This window comes from Schistocerca nitens, chromosome 2 (genome assembly GCF_023898315.1).
Source record: "Schistocerca nitens isolate TAMUIC-IGC-003100 chromosome 2, iqSchNite1.1, whole genome shotgun sequence".
Taxonomy (NCBI): Eukaryota; Metazoa; Arthropoda; class Insecta; order Orthoptera; family Acrididae; genus Schistocerca; species Schistocerca nitens.
The window spans coordinates 621,352,130-621,370,319 of record NC_064615.1 but is presented as its reverse complement, the minus strand read 5'-3'; positions in this window follow the sequence as shown (position 1 = coordinate 621,370,319).

Below are 18,190 nucleotides of genomic sequence, written 5' to 3'. Positions count from 1 at the left end.
TCTGGCGAGCAAGATGTGTGAGACAGGCGAAATACCCTCAGACTTCAAGAAGAATATAATAATTCAAATCCCAAAGAAACCAGGTGTTAACAGATGTGAAAATTACTAAACTATCAGTTTAATAAGTCACAGCTGCAAAATACTAACGCGAATTCTTAACAGACGAATGGAAAAACTGGTAGAAGCCAACCTCAGGGAAGATCAGTTTGGATTCCGTAGAAATGTTGGAACACGTGAGGCAATACTGACCCTACGAATTATCTTAGAAGAAAGGTTAAGGGAAAGCAAACCTGCGTTTGTAGCATTTGCAGACTTAGAGAAAGTTTTTGACAATGTCGACTGAAATACTCTCTTTCAAATTCTAAAGGTGGTAGGGATAAAATACAGGGAGCGAAAGGCTATTTACAATTTGTACAGAAACCAGATGGCGGTTAACAGAGTCGATGGGCATGAAAGGGAAGCAGCGGTTGGGAAGGGAGTGAGACAGGGTTGTAGCCTCTCCCCGACGTTATTCAATCTGTATACTGAGCAAGCAGTAAAGGAAACAAAAGAAAAATTCGGAGTAGATGTTAAAATCCATGGAGAAGAAGCAAAAACTTTGAGGTTCGCGATGACACTGTAATTCTGCGAGAGACAGCAAAAGCCTTGGAAGAGCAGTTGAACGGAATGGACAGTGTCTTGAAAAGAGGATATAAGATGAACATCAACAATAGCAAAACGAGGATAATGGAATGTAGTCCAATTAAGTCGAGTGACGCGGAGGGAATTAGATTAGGAAATGAGTCACTTAAAGTAGTAAAGGAGTTTTGCTATTTGGGGAGCAAAATAACTGATGATGGTGGAAGTAAAGAGGATATAAAATGTAGACTGGCAATGGCAAGGAAAGCGTTTCTGAAGAAGAGAAATTTGATAACATCGAGTATAGAATTAAGTGTGAGGAAGTCTTTTCTGAAAGTATTTGTGTGGAGTGTAGCCATGCATGGAAGTGAAACAAGGACGATAAATAGTTTGGACAAGAAGAGAATACAAGCTTTCGAAATGTTTTGCTACAGAAGAATGCTGAAGATTAGATGGGCAGATCATGTAACTAATGAGGAGGTATTGAATAGAATTGGGGAGAAGAGGAGGTCGTGGCACAATTTGACAAGAAGAAGGGACCGGTTGGTAGGACATGTTCTGAGGCATCGACTGATCACAAATTTAGCATTGGAGAGCAGCGTGGAGGATAAAAATCGTAGAGGGAGACCAAGAGATGAGTACACTAAGCAGATTCAGAAGGATGTAGGTTGCAGTATGTACTGGGAGATGAAGAAGCTTGCACAGGATAGAGTAGCATGGAGAGCTGCACCAAACCAGTCTCAGGACTGAAGACCACAACAACAAAAACAATAAACGGTATGGTGGCAGCACTGTCAACGCTACATCAAAGCGGAAAAATGTATATTTATTTTCTGAAGAATAACAATGAACAAACCTCACGCCAAGTTTATGTTTGTTATTTATAGTTTTAAAATCACCTCAAACATTACATGCAGTCATGGACAACCTTAGACAAACCTACGATCACATGTATATTGACGAGATTCTTAGGTTTCAGATTTCTTCTACCTTTGCGGCCAATATGTTATGTAGCTCTTCCCTGATTTTTCTAAATCATTGAAGGGATACGTCAGTGAGCTTTCCAAGAAAATGCCCCGGCCTGCTGCAGCGCATCATACATTCATAAAGACCTTCAGCATCTGCAATATTCATAACACTGATGGGACAATAAACTCAAATTTTTCTTCGAAATTAATTCCCTGTCTGCTAATTAGTTGACATGACAGTATTAGATGTATATCTACTACCCAGTAGTGGCGTATGAAAATCTTTACCAGGTCGGGATTCAAACATGGATTTCTCGTTTACCACAAGCGGTCGCCTTAGCCACTCCGGCTATCTGTGCACATTCTTCGGTGCACGGATAAAGTACGGTTAAGGAGCCCGCTCACGGTAAACGGGAACAACAGTTTGGATTGTGCGATACCAATAAACACTGTCAAATCCCGTCACTATTGGGTAGGGGATTTAGACCTGATACAGCTGATGTCAATGAATTCACAGGCAGCCAATTACTTTCGAAGTATTTCATACAGCTGTGAGTCGTCAACAATGTTCTTTCAGATATGCATGTAAAAATCAAATCTATCTTTATCTGAGATAGGGCATCGTATCTAGTCTGAACGAGGAGTCATAATATTCAAGTTTCCCTGCTGAAACGCCACAAGGCTTGCCACCTTGAGACGTTGCGCTGCGTTGTACGGTTTATTAGTAGTCACTTTTCCTTAGCATATTAAATATCCAGCAAAAAAAAAAAAAACAGCCGTTTATATAGCCTGTGTGTTTTTTATTTTGATGACTTCATACAAACAAATTTTTCGTGATATCACTTGTTTCACTCCTTGCCTGGAATATCTGCGACGAGGGAGGATTCAAGTACTGAACATAAAACCTCTGTGCCCATAAGAGCAAAAATATTTTGCTTAAAAACTAAAAAAAGAAATAAATAAACGTATCAGAGAAAGGTGTCGATGAACACAGTTCGTGAAGCCGCCTGTATTACGGCGAGATTACGTTCTGTGCCTGTTGAAGGTTGAAAAGACTCTCCAAATACTCTCCAACACGTTTAAGTAAAACATTCAGCTGCTGTTAATTACTGTTATACGAGTTGCATTGAAGGTGGACATGCTCGTCCTCTTGGTTCCCACAGACACTGAAACGCACATTTTCGCTAAAACCATCACATGACACCTGAGGTCATGGCAGTCGTATACATCGTAAGCCTTGACCTCTGCATTTAGACTCATTCTACGTCACCTTGCTCAAAGCGTGTGGCAAAATGTTATACTTTAAATTTTCTACACGCATGTCGTTAGATCATTGGGTTTGTATAGTGATACTTTATTTAATTGGAAAATATCTTATTGTGTTTATGACGTATTACTATGTGCAATAGATACTACCTTGAGTGTAGCGTGAATTTAGAAATCATGTGTTCGGAAGAGTATATTAGGCGTTGATGAGGATCTAGAAAATACTTATTCTCAAATATATTAGCTTCCCATTTTTACCTTTATTAATGTTCATTTACATTGTACCTCGTATAAATGACACTTTCATATTTCTCCACGGACAGCCCCCCCCCCCCACCTCCAGATTTATAGTTTATAATTAGAAAAACGAGAAAACGTATTCTGTGACATATCTACAGCATTACATTCAATGCTCTGGGGGAATAACATAGTTTTCCAGTTATAAGTGATGTGCATTGAATAATGTCCGTTTGAACAGTTCATCAAGGCTACTTTAAGTCGTACGGTGTAAAATCACTAAGAGAGAATTAATGCGCCCTCTACGTCGTTAGCTTCATGCCATTTTCATTAAAAAATACAGCCTCACTTGGTCCTGTGTGAAAAATAATATACAGGTTTACCCAAAATTATTGGAAAATCCACCTAAAATGATACAGAGTTATTATTGTATAGTAAACAGTTAATAGTCCTGAATTGATAAGAACATTCCCGAGCAGTGTTCATTGAAATTTTATGCCATTATTCGCAAATACCCTTCTACAATTGCTCTACAAATGAGAGGGAAACCTGCGTTTTGGCAATGAGCACATTATGGCTGGATAAATATAAAATTCGATGATAATGTAGTCGAGGTCGTGTTTATTCTCAGTATCCGCCTTCAAATACTGTCTTAGGCCGGTTGCAGGTTCTTACCTGTAATTCCACCTAATGCCACTAGTACGTCGCTCGTTTAGCTAGTTGATCGCCTGCTATGCGCCTGACCTAGGCAACAAGAGTTTGTATCGTAGGGGAATACCAGCTAGCAGCTCCTAGGGGAAGGGCTTGGGTAAACTGTTGCACGTCATTTGTTACGGAGTGCTCTTTAAAACAATTGAGGGGTTGTCAGTAAAAACCTCAATAGTCCAAAAAATCGAAAAATGGGTTAGTGGCGCCGTCATATAGTTTTCAGCACTACCCGCGTGATTATACAACAGCTTTTGTCAAAACCTCAAGTCGTACTGTATAGGTCTCTAAAAATATGGAAATTCTACAGAAACCCCACAAGTCTGATCTGTTTCTAGTCAGTGGTGCTTAAGGCAGTTGCCCCGAGAGCGCTCTGCTCGAGTGCCGATAAATCACTAATACACTACACTTCGTTTACAGCCGCCCACGTTCTTCTGGGCTGTACTCCACTAAGTCTTTACTTTAATATCGACACAAATGGCCCAGAGTGTACGCGAAAGAGAGCAAGAAAGACTAAAAATGAGGATAATATTACCGATGCAAAAGTGCGTGATGAAGGACAGATTAATCACATCGGAAAATTGGTACCAGTTCGCATGACTGGAGAGGATCGAAAGTTCGTAGTATCATCTATTTATTGTATTGTCATTATTCACTGGTATCTGTAACGAATTCATGTGAGTTCAATTATTGTTTGATCTAAATATATCAGAATTTATCAAAAGTGTGTATTATTAATGTAAATTAGCTTGCCCATGTCATCTATGTTACTTCTTTAAAGAATTTTCAGCATTTTTAGCGGTGTTGCTGGGCTGTGCCGCGACCGATCGATTTGCAGCGGCGGCACATTTAAAAAATTGTTCCGCTAAAGAAAAAATCAACCAATCCCGTAAATCGGGAACAGATAGATAAAAATTAACAGTGAATTAAGAAATTGTTCTTCCTTTACAGTGATCCTGAGACCGAAGAATTTTTAACCTAATAATACATTTGTGCATTCGTAGACGGATAGTTAATGTTAGTTAACATTGAAATTTAACAATTTTGGTTCTTTCAAATAGCTTAAATGTATAGGGAAGTAGGTTTGATCAGTGATAATTAAATGTCGGCTTGGCAATAATTAACCATTTTCTGCTAATAGAGATAATCTTGTGTTCCATAGTTAACGCCGGGATAGAATTCAGTAATTATTTAACAAAAAAAAAAATCCACTGCATTTAGAAAATGTGTGCCAAGGCCGAATGATATAAAGGATTTAATTCTCAACTAAATATTCTTAATCAGTTAATATGAGTTCACGTAATTTTTAAATGTACGTAATTCTTTTGAAAGTGATTTTTTTTTATTACCACACGTAAATAAGAGTGAGGTTCTACAACAAAGTTCGCACGCAAAGAAAGTAAGGTAAAGGTAAAGAAAATTAACTTAAAAGCAAAATTTATTATTCTTTAACGAAATTTCATTCAGCATCGATTTCGTTAAATTGGCGCCCAACGTGGGGCTCGAATATGCAGTGGCCACTAAATGCCCATGAGATAACTAGGGAATTATTATAGTCGAACTTTGTTGGAGAACATTTAATAATTTTTCCATTTATTGTATGTATTGCATAACCAATATGGTGTGGTAATACCTGTATATGATTTTTTGCATGAGAACACTATATACCCAGAGGCAAGCTGAAGAAGAGAGCTCATTATTTCGAAAAATTAATTACCTACCACAATATCAGGGGGCAGCTGCACCCAAGATAGATCACCAAAAGGTAAAGCTACAGTGTAGTTGTCCTGTGGGTAGTAAAGTAGCCTCAGTGCAGTGTTCTCGGATCATTAGTGGTGTGCTTGTTGTTAGTGCTTTTTTTTTAAATAACAGGACATTTGAGTAGTTAGTCATTGTAGTATACAGTAAGTGTGTTTCAACAAATGACCATTTCTTGTGTGATTATGTCAGTGAAACCTGAGTGTTAGGATATTTAGTTCAGATTTTATTTCTTTTGTTTACTATGGTTAGATTGCGTAGTCAGAAGTGTATCAACATGGATAATGAACAACAGTCAGTAAGTAGTGATACCGAGTTAGAAAGTAGGACACAAAGTAATGTTAGTGACGTAGTTCAGGAAGTACAATGTGAGAATCTGGGGGCAGATGGGCAAGAAATGTTGCCACTGCTACCCAGTGATTCAGTTGATAGCGGAAATACTGTGCCACCCGCAAGCACTGGACACGGACCAGAGAGTGGTGAGGTGTCAGAAGTGCAATCATTAAGAGTTATGTTCGAGCGCATGCTCAATTTCCAAGCTGAATTTGTACGTATGCAAGCCGAGCGTGAAAGAGAACGCGATGCTGAACAGGCAGAGCGTGACCAGAGATTGGTAGCTGAATTTGCATGTAAACAAGCAGAGCGTGATAGAGAACGTGATGCTGAACAAGCAAAGCGTGACCAGAGATTGGTAGCTGAATTTGCATGCATGCAAGCAGAACGTGATAGAGAACGTGATGCCGAACAAGCAAAGCGTGACCAGAGATTGGTAGCTGAATTTGCATGTATGCAAGCAGAACGCGATAGTGAACGTGATGCTAAACAAGCAGAGCGTGATCGACGCATACATGAGAGAGACTTGCAGTTAATGCAATCTTTAGAAGCTTTGCAAAGTGAGATTGTTAGTATGAAGCAAAACTATGAAACCATACCCAAAACGGTGAAAGAACTAAGCGAAAGAGTAGATAGTATCCAAGTGGCTAACGCCAGTATCGTAGAGGAAATCAGTGTACTAACCAACAGGGTGGAACAACTAGAGATTTACACAAAGCAAGTAATTGAGCACCAAGTGTCCGAACAAGTGCACGCCGCGATTGAAGCCAAAGAAATAAAGGACCTTAAAAAGGCGGTGCACACTGACATTCCGCTATGGCAGCGGAATGTCAACCGTCGTCTTGCCGAGCTAGAAAACAGCTTGCTGCACGGCGACGCGCAGGCGTGTGTCACGCCAGCCAGGTCCAACAATGATAGGCATATAAATACAGCAGTAAAAAATTGCGACTGCGAGACAGAACAGGCAACCAATGTAAGCGAAACAAATAAATGTCATTCCAAAGTAGTGATTGAAGAAAGTCTGATTAGAAACCGACAGTTTCAGATCTTTACAACGGAGAAGAAATCTGTTCACCCTGTAGTGTTTATCAAGAGATTTAGAAACATTTTGCCTAGCGTTTGGAGTCATACACAGAAAATACAGTTCGTTATGTCTTACATACAAGGAGATGCTGCATTATGGGCAACCGAAGCAGCTGACAGTTGCGATGCATATGAGCAATTTGAAAAGGCATTCTTGGCCAAATATTGGTCAACATGTATCCAGGAGAGATTACGGAAGGAGGTATATAATCCAGAGCCGTATTCTCCACGATTAGGCAATTTGCGAAAATATTTTGAGAAGAACATTAATAAGACCCGTTATTGGGACGAGCAGATTTCATCTCGGGATTTGATCAGACTTTTGAAATCACACTTGCCGATACACGTAAAGGAAAAACTTATACACGTGCCCGAAAACGATATGGAACATTTCTTGTCTGTTCTGGACTCAATTGACCTGATTCAGGAGGATGTTAAGGCAGCCACTGAACAGGCTATAAGTAACGGAAACAGTTACAGAAATGGTAGAAATAACACGCCTCCACCAAATAATGGAAACGGCGGAGGTAATAATAGGAGACAAGATTATGCACAAAACGGGAATAGAGGTAGAGACCGGAACGGCAATAGTCCGCCGGTGAATAATGACCGGAAAAGGAGGTATGATGACCGATATGAAACAGGCCCACCAAGCAATAGTAGATGGAAAAATGCCAGGGGGCCGTGCAACACTAATACTTATAATGATGCAAACCGAACTTGGCCACAGAACCAGAGGCCCAGTCCGGACCGGCAAAACAGTGAAAGATATGACAATAACCGACCGCCACCACAAAATGCGCCAATTGCGCAACCGTGGCGGCCGACGCAACACAACTTACACATAGTGGAGGTCAGTGACACAGAGCAGTCACACCCATCCACCAGCAATAATCCAACAAACTAGATTCAGCCGAGATACGCTCTCCATCGTCGGCTGAGGTTTGGAGTGAGAGCAGCCCGACACAGAACAAAACATCGGGAATCTGTATCCTTAGGTATAATGACGGGGTACAGATGGGACATGAATTAATAACTGAACCATCCACGTGCATAAAGGAGCACATAGACAAAGTACAAGCGATAATAGAGATTAAAATTAACAATATTGATGTGCAAGCAATTGTAGATACAGGTGCTACTGTCAGTGTCATGAGTATGGACTTATTCAGAGTACTGGGGAAAGAAAAGCGTATGCTGACTTTTCCCGTGAATAATTGTAAAGTCTCTGGAGCCATAAGTGCACAGCGACAAATAATTAAACTCCAAGTGCGGCTAGAGATGTATATAGGGGAAGAAGCCATAGCGTGCTCATTCCTGGTAGTAAAGGGTTTAAAGGTAGCCTGCATTTTGGGGGTAGATTTTTTGAGAGAAAGGGACGCAATAATCGACCTTTCTCGGGGAAAATTAAGTTTGATGAACGCTGGTAGGAGGATAGAATTGTCCATGCTCAGATCTGAAGAGGTACCTGTGCCTAATTGTAATACTATTAACGTAAAATGTAGGAATCAGTGGATACTACATTTAGATAATCATTGTCAAGGACAAAATCTCTATTATCCAGACGTGCAAAGTGATCAATTAAAAGCAAATGTGGACGCACTTGTGAACAAAGTATCACAGTCCGAAAATTTTAATTCAATGCAACAGCAGGATTTGGTACGGTTATTATCTAATTATGCAGATGTATTTTCAGAACGACCAGGAATTGTTAAGGGATATCAGTACAATATCGAGGTGAAACCTCACAAAACCTACTGTCGAGCCTCATACTCCATTCCTTGGTCCAAGAAGGAAGTAGTAGCTAAAGAAATAAGAAAACTGATCGAGTGGGGAATAATAGAACCGTCTTTGTCCCCTTATAGTAGTCCTTTGGTAGCGGTAGCAAAAGCAGACGGACAGGTACGGTTAGCATTAGATGCGAGAGACATAAACGAAATTATTGTACCTGTCAGGACTCATCCGGAAAACTTAGATGAGCAAATTCAAAAATTCCATGGTGTGCAATATTTGACATCTATTGATATGAAAAGTTCATTCTGGCAAATCCTGCTCACACCCGAGTCGAGGAAATATACTGCATTTATATTTGGGGGAAGGAGCTACCAATTTAGGGTACTACCTTTCGGCTTAAATGTAAGTGCAGGAGTTTTCATAACAGCCCTCGACGCGGTTTTAGGTCCGGATTTGCTGCAAAGGGTAACAGTGTATGTATACGATCTGGTGATTGCCACTGCCACCTGGGAGGAGCCCGTAGAACTACTGGGTAGAGTCTTAGAAAGGTTTAAGCAAGCGGGGGTAACAGCGAATCTTGAGAAATCCAAATTTGGACGTAATCAGATTAAATTTCTAGGTCACATAATAACACCACAAGGCATCAAACCTGACAGCAAAAAACTTGACGCAATTCGAGGGTTTCCTAGTCCGAGAACTAAGAGACAACTCAAAGCGTTTATAGGTCTTGCATCCTTTTTTAGACGGTTTGTTCCAAACCAATTAATGAATAACGAATCTTTATTGAGCCTGTTGCGTAAAAATGCGCACTGGGTGTGGACAGAAGAATGTCAACGCGCATTTGACGCTATCAAAAACGCCTTGGTGAATGCAGACATATTGCGACACCCAGACATGACAAAAGATTTTTGTATAGCGACAGATTCGTGTTCATACGGTCTGGGCGCTTGTTTATTTCAGTGGGACAGGAGCAACGACCCCACAACAATCAATGTAATCGGATTTGCCAGCCGCACACTAAACAGCTGTGAGAGAGCATATTCCGCTACCGAATTAGAGGCTCTTGCAGTGGTTTGGGCGGTAAAGAAATTCAACTATTACATCTATGGTAAAGAAGTCAAAGTATTTAGTGACCACCAGGCTCTGAGCTAATTAATGTCTTGCAAATTATACCATACCCGCTTGCTGAGATGGAGGTTAGCATTACAGGAATATAAAATTAAGATTATGTACCTAAAAGGACAAGATAATGATGTAGCTGACGCCTTGTCGAGGCTTCCACTAGGGCAATCCTCAATGTCAAAGATTTTGGAACAATCGGAGGAATATCGAATACTCTTAGTACAAGATAAGGTACATAGGAGGGACTTTTTACATATGTGTAAGAATATGTCTATATTGCAGGAAACTGATCCGATTTGGCGAGATATCATTAGCAAAATTAAAGAAGGAACCAATCTTAAAAGTGTTCAGAATTTCAAAATAATAGATGATATTCTGTATTATAAAACGTGTGTGTCAAATGACCATGGAGTCGTGTGTATACCGCAACAGGCTATCCCAGCTGTAGTGTGGCACACGCATTTAGCATGGGGTCACGCTGGAATAGGCAAAACAATAAGGATTTTATCCAAATTCTGTTACTTTAAGGGAATAAGCCAGCAGACTCGCACCATTATCAGGACTTGTCCTCTGTGCCAAAAAGCTAAGTTTCAAAATAAGTCCACAAGGTTTGAACTGCATCCTATAGTGCCTCATCAGCCACTTCAGTTAGTATCTATAGACATAGCAGGACCCTACCCACGAGCCAGGGGTGGATTAAAGTACATTTTAGCGGTGTATGACCTTTTCTCTAAATACTTAAAAATATACTGGCTTAAATCAGCCACTGCTCGTGGAATAATTAAATGGTTAGGGAAAGAATATTTTACACAAGTGGGTAAGCCTGAAGCGATAATATCGGATAATGCTTCCTATTTTACAGGCCATACCTGGAAAAACTATTTACATGAACAAGATATAAAGCACATACTAATTTCCCGTTTTCACCCACAAGCAAGTTTAGTAGAGAGAACATTTGGACAGTTAAATAAATTTTTCAGGTTATACATTGCATATAAGCACACAAGATGGCCAGATCTGATACCTAAGTTTTTGGAAATTCACAACGCAACCCCGCATGCTTCTACGGGGTACCCACCAAACGAGATTATAATGAATAATAATACAGTTTTGAATGAGTGGCTGGCACCTTTGCCAAAGGTCCCAGTCATTCCTGAGCCTAAGGAAGAGAAGATAAGAAAAGCAGGGTGCAACCTTACCAGGTGCGCTCAGAACAGGAAAGAAAAATATAATCGACATGTGACGAATAACCAAAAATTTAGTGTTGGGGACTTGGTACTCTTACGCAATCATCCTAAGTCCTCGGCATCCTTGAAACAGAATAGCAAGTGGCAATTGGTGTACAATGGACCTTTTAGAGTAGTAAGTGTGCCACATGAGTGTAGCTATCTCTTAGCAGATCCCCACTCAGGGAGAGTACGGGGACTGAATCCGCGTAAGGATGTAAAAATATTCTTACAGTAAAAGACTAATAGTCCTATGTGGACACCATTCTTTTGTAAATAATGAACATTAATGATGTGTCATCTGTAGAGATAATGTACTAGTAGAAGTGTTTAGTTATAAGAATATGATTGACCTTCTCATGTGTTTATGAATATTTGTGTCATGTACTCTTTTAATTAGATAATCTGATTAGTGCAATTATTTGTAGTGTTAAGCTGTGACAGAGTTCAGTCAAGGGGAACATTTTAATAATGATTAGTTTGTGTACTGCATAATTTTCTATAAGTGTGTCAAATTTGAAATATTTCTTGGCACAATCTTTTCTATATATGTGTATATATGTATATATGTGTAGCTGTCAGTTTGACGGATTCGAACCCAGAATAATGTCAATAATATGAAGCCCTGAGAACTTTATTATCTAACCAATGTTATCAGAAAGAATAATGCACCCAGTAGTGACCCGAGGGCATCGTGGGAGGCAAACTTATTGCAAATTTAAGTAACGCAAAGTTACGCACAACGAAGCTTCAATTGAAGCATGTGCAGATTCAATCAGTAAAAAAAAGAGCTAGCCAGATACAGTCCAAGTCAATTTTAACCTATAGAGACTACACTGTAGTTACGTAGGACCTTGATAGTAAAGTGAGACATGATTTCAAAGGAGTTATTGAACAATATGCCTGAATCCGGCTGGAATGCACAAATAAAATCTACTCGAACACGAATATAGATGATTTTTGGGCAAACTAATACGAAATTTTAATATTTGTTACCATGTACGCAAATATCACACACCTTGGTAAAGAGTTACGAATGTGCTGTTACAAAAATTGCACAGCGGACATTGTAAATAAAAATAAAGGAACTTAAACAAAAATGCAGTATTGTGTGGCAGAGACAGACAGTGACTGTTAAACCTGCAGCAATACGTCACGAAGTTGTTGTGTATAAGTAATAAAAAAAAACTGTATCATCGCCGTGTGTGCAAGTGGACAATGAACTAACACGACACGAACAGTGAACCGATAACGGACGGTGGACCAAGTTAGTGTCAAACTTTAACTCTTTGCGTGTCAACGGACGCCAGAAAAGCGCATTGACTACAGAGATACATTTTGTCCTAAGGTGAAAACTTGCGTGTGACTAATGACAAGTCATGACATGGTGAAAAATATTGTGTGCCCATAAAACGTGTTACTGTGACAACGAAACATTGTGCAAACCAGACTAGTGAAGGCCTACTGAATATAACTGCCAATAACTGTGTGCGTTTTTTCCCACAGCAGAAAAAAAATGCCCATAAGGATAGTACACTGTTTGTGAACTTGTTGCATGTTTGCTGGAGCACTGCAAGAAGATGTCACACGGGCGAGCTGATATCCAACGCGCATCCGGCTACATCAGCCATGCAGCGGCCGCAGCAGCCCGTAGCAGACCAGAGAGCCACGCCCCTCCGCGCCGTAGCTGTCAACACCGGGGGCGGTGACCTACACGGAGCCGACGCGCCGCGCCGAGCGCCGCTCAACAATCACTCCGCACCGCTCACCGACTACAGCATTGTTGTCATTTTCCAAAATATTTACACAAACTGCATAACATGTCAATGACTCCATTTTTGATAAACACTGAACATTTATTATGTATACCTGTGAACTGTTAAGAGAAAATGAACACTAACAAGTGCAAGAGATGAATTTGTAACACGTAGGTAGTGGAAACATTATGAAAAGTGATCCTGTGACTGTGATATTATGTAACCGTTGGTGAGAAACTGCTAAATTAATTCAAATGAATGACTGTTAAAGAGACAATATTAATCATGAACCAACTGGGATGGCTGGGCTCCGGCACAGTTTTGCCCAGGTTATCTGTCTGCCTTCGCCCAAATGGGGGAGCCATGAACATATATAACCCTGGGACTAATTAAAAGAGCCATTCCATAAAAAATACAGAATTGTAAAGAACGTTACTGGCACCATTGTGTCAAAGTATAGAAACTCTTTGCCAAATGCTGCCAGGGGGCAATGTAACGTTCCCTGGCAAACTCACACATTAACAAACTAAAATTTATTTGTACCATATACGCCGCTCTGAGCTAGTAGTATATAACGTAATTATTGAACAAAAATATTATTGAATTCTGTGTAATAGACATTTGTTACTATCGTAATATTTTTTGTAGTAATATTCTTTCTGTATTTAGGATAGTAATTTTTCTATATTTATTATGTGATTGTAAAATGTGTCAGTATCTGCGATAACAGAGATGTGGAATTTAGCCAGAGGAGAATAATATTGTCAAATTACAAAGAAATGTTAATAGTCAGCAGTCGTATAAAAGAACCATGTACAGCGTATTCTTTGGTCTTCTGTGTGTAGATGCAAATGCGAGAAGAAGCTGTGTTGAAGCGATTCATGAAAGGGTAGATGTCTTTTGTCTCTGTCTAGACTTAGCCGCCATTAGAGGAGGCGTTACGAATTAATGTGAGTTCAATTATTGTTTGATCTAAATATATCAGAATTTATCAAAAGTGTGTATTATTAATGTAAATTAGCTTGCCCATGTCATCTATATTATTTCTTTAAAGAATTTTCAGCATTTTTAGCGGTGTTGCTGGGCTGTGCCGCGACCGATCGATTTGCAGCGGCGGCACATTTAAAAAATTGTTCCGCTAAAGAAAAAAATCAACCAAACCCGTAAATCGGGAACAGATAGATAAAAATTAACAGTGAATTAAGAAATTGTTCTTCCTTTACAGTGATCCTGAGACCGAAGAATTTTTAACCTAATAATATATTTGTGCATTCGTAGACGGATAGTTAATGTTAGTTAACATTGAAATTTAACAATTTTGGTTCTTTCAAATAGCTTAAATGTATAGCGAAGTAGGTTTGATCAGTGATAATTAAATGTCGGCTTGGCAATAATTAACCATTTTCTGCTAATAGAGATAACCTTGTGTTCTATAGTTAACGCCGGGATAGAATTCAGTAATTATTTAACAAAAAAAAAAAAATCCACTGCATTTAGAAAATGTGTGCCAAGGCCGAATGATATAAAGGATTTAATTCTCAACTAAATATTCTTAATCGGTTAATATGAGTTCACGTAATTTTTAAATGTACGTAATTCTTTTGAAAGTGATTTTTTTATTACCACACGTAAATAAGAGTGAGATTCTACAACAAAGTTCGCACGCAAAGAAAGTAAGGTAAAGGTAAAGAAAATGAACTTAAAAGCAAAATTTATTATTCTTTAATGAAATTTCATTCAGCATCGATTTCGTTAAATATCACATATATTATCATAACGTGAGCACTTTTAAAAATCCCAAACTAGCACAGCTGAAATAGCGCAGACGTCAGTTTTATATCCATTTATCTTTATCTTTCTTTTAAAGTTAAGAAAAAGAATGTTATAAAATGTACATCCCCTATTAGTACTACAAAACCAACTTTTCAAAACAAAATGTATGTTTGATGTCTAAAGGCTTCCAACTAATTTTATTCCACATTCGTATTGGTTTTATTTCATAACAATCCAGGTCAGTGATCAAAGAACCACTATGCAGTAGCATAATCATTACGAATAACCACCTTCATAATTATCAGTTATTGTTGGTGCCTATTATTTCTTTGATTGTGGTACACTCGTAATATCTATGGAAAATGCAGTCCCTGATCAATTTTCCTCTGTCTGTTTTTTGTTCGATGTTCAAGGTTGCGCTGTTTTGAGAATGTGAGGGAATAAACCCAACGCAGTATCACTGAAGACTAAGAAAATGATGTCTAAAGACGCGTAAGATAGTCAGTGGTTTGATAAGCATGCATAGTATCGCGAATTTTCGGCCAAAAATGCATGATAGTATGAAACCTCGGGCAGCGACATTCACCTACAAAGTGCGCATAAGAAGAAAAGATGTTGTTTGCAAAAAGGCTATTTTAAGTTTGTTTGAAGTTAACTGCGACCCATTGAGAAAACTGCAACATAATTTAGTTCATTGGGGAGCCTTCCAACAGACAATCATAGTAAATATTCCAACCAGCCACGCCATGAAGCAGAACAGCTTATAAATATTATTGAGGCCCATATTATGTACTTTCCTCACCGGAAATCCCATTACTCACTCAGAGATGATCCCAATATGCGCTGTACGTCAGAAGACCTCACTGTCATGGACTTGCATGGCGATTACCTTAACACCTACCGAATAGATGTGCCCTACATACTTCACTGGCACATTTACAAAACTCTCAACAGCCATTTCTGATGCCCAAGATCTGACACTTGCACAGAATGCGATTCGCTTTAGCGAAAAATAAAAGTAGCTAAAGAAGATACGTAGCGAAAAGCTTTTGAGGTACAGAAATTGAAGATTTCTTGAATGAAAAAGAGCATTTGCCATGAAAGCCAGACAGGGAAAAGTTTACTGCATCTCGTTTGTTTTATGTAGAATTTGTCTCCTCCACATTTATCAACAAGTGTTGTGCAGGCGTCAGTTGCGGTATTACGTCTTCAAGATACACTATTTGGTAACAGGAAATGTCAAAATGTACAGATATTTGCAAGGGAGGGAAAAAAGGGTTATAACGAGGTTATCTCGATACTGCTGCGCTTCATAAACAGCATCCGACACCCAAAATTAACGGAGTATCTGGTTTTAATAGCTACTGTGCTAAACAAAAATGAAGCAATGGTTTAATTCCTCTTCTGTATGGTGCACATTCTCATGCTTTTCCCCCGTTCGTGGTCTTACATATTCCTCCTTTAACGGATGAAGAATACTACCACAGAACTTCCCGAACCGCTGATGAATGGATTCTAAATGCCCGAACACCTCCATTCTTTGGAGATATTTACCCACCATAATTTCAAAGATTTTGAAACCAACCATCAACTTGTTTTTAAAAACCCCGAAGCATTCAGGCTTCAGGGTGTTCGATCTATGAAGTTTGACTTTTAAAAAAAGCTGTATGTTTGCGAGAAGCTTACAGTGGTACTTCGAGTCGTCACATCATCATAGTTGCGAGTTCAAACCTCCCGACACAATTAACTTACCAGGAGCTCTCACACCCCCTCCTGGAGTGAAATCTGCGATGACTAAAGACGTGCTAAAACCTGCGCAACACCTAAAAGTCATGCAAGGGAACAGAACTACTGAAGACCGTTTAGCACAGCTGCATTAGCGGATTCACCTACAACCGGTTGTGACTATGAAACAGAGAATGATGATAATAGTGATGAGGGTGAAGATTAATCTTTTGAGATGTCACTGTATGCTTTCAGTCCTGTATGTGTAATAAATAATTGCTTAACTAATACAAGTCGTACGAAATTACTTCTGCTTGACAATAATCATCTACATGACATGTAACTATAATATTATTGAGCATTATATTAGTGGCGTCTTCATTGAATTTCGCAAGAACTCCACTGGTCCAATTCATTTTCTTTCTCCACATCAGAGAATGTAGTTTGGTATCATTCAATCAGTTTTCATAACATCTCTGATGCGTACAGAATATTTAGGCAAAACAAAAACAAATCAGCTGTTTATAGGACGAAGATAGGCATCTTTTTTTTCCGTTTTCCCAACATTGTGATTTTCTGAGTTGTAAGGTTTTGCCGGGAACCCCCTCAATTTACTAACCAGAAATATAAGGCTCAAGTAAAACGAAACATTCAATATTAAACATTAGGTTTTCACATTAAAAAAGGTGTTAAATGTGAAACATCGAAAGCGAAACAATTAGATATTCTTTAAAGTTTTTGCACAAAAAATACAGTTCATCACACAATTAAATGATAATAATTTACGTTGAAAGTCTTACCGATTCAACCGTAACCTTAAAATTACAATGAAGTAACAGAGCGGCCCCACGTCAAATCAGGGCACAAAGCCGCAGACGACAAAACTGACCCCACACGTAGACATCAGGCTGGCCGGCGACAACAGGTAGAGAGATACGTTTCACTACATATACAGCAAAACCCTCTTAAGCAATGAACACGTTAAATAAAACCAAAGTTTTTACCCAGGCATTAAAAGAAATCCAGTATCTAATATAAAGATTGAAGTGCCACAGAAAGTTAAGTTGCGACGTGATGCTAGTTAAAGATTCGAGCGAGACACACACTTAAAAGGCGGAACTGCTACCGGCCAGGGACCAAAATTCATCACAGTCTAAATAAATGCAGAAGCAGCCTTCAAACTATCATCCACAACTCAAGATATACCGTTGACCTATTATTAGCTCAATGGTCAAATCAGAGGTTCTTAAGAACGTCAGTTCTCCTTATGGAATTGTTTTTAGCATAGTTTACATAAGATATTTCAGAGCAAGCATCATTTATGCATCATAAAAAAATTTCTCTTATTTTTCTTATGGTCGTTGTGGTATCTGAGGGAAAAGAAAAAGCTTACTGTCTGTAAGAAACAAATTAATGCCACTAAATAAATCGGTTCTGTTTTCTAATGCCTAGCAAAGTGACAAGATGTGACATAGAATTATGCACACGCCTCTTGGCCTTAAAATTAAATCACCAAAAGAATTTTGCTTAAAATTACACAAAACCATACAAGGAAGGTTTAAGCTCTCTCTCTCATAGCTACATGAAATGAGCTGTGTTCTGATTCTATGAGAAAGTTGCCGAGCACGGTGGCATAATATAGTACATAACAACGTATTCGAAATTGTTAGAGTATCTCGGTAAATCAGTCGATATGAATTCCAGAGAGCCTCTTTCCTTCCCCATCTACGAAACACTCCGAGCTTGTGCTCCGTCGCTAATGACCTGACTGTCGACGGAACGTTAAACAATACTCTTGCTTTCTTTCTTGCCCTTGCGGCAACGATCAGTAGTATAGCTGGACGTCGAGGTGGCTTTAACGGTGATTTAGGCCCTGAACCTGACT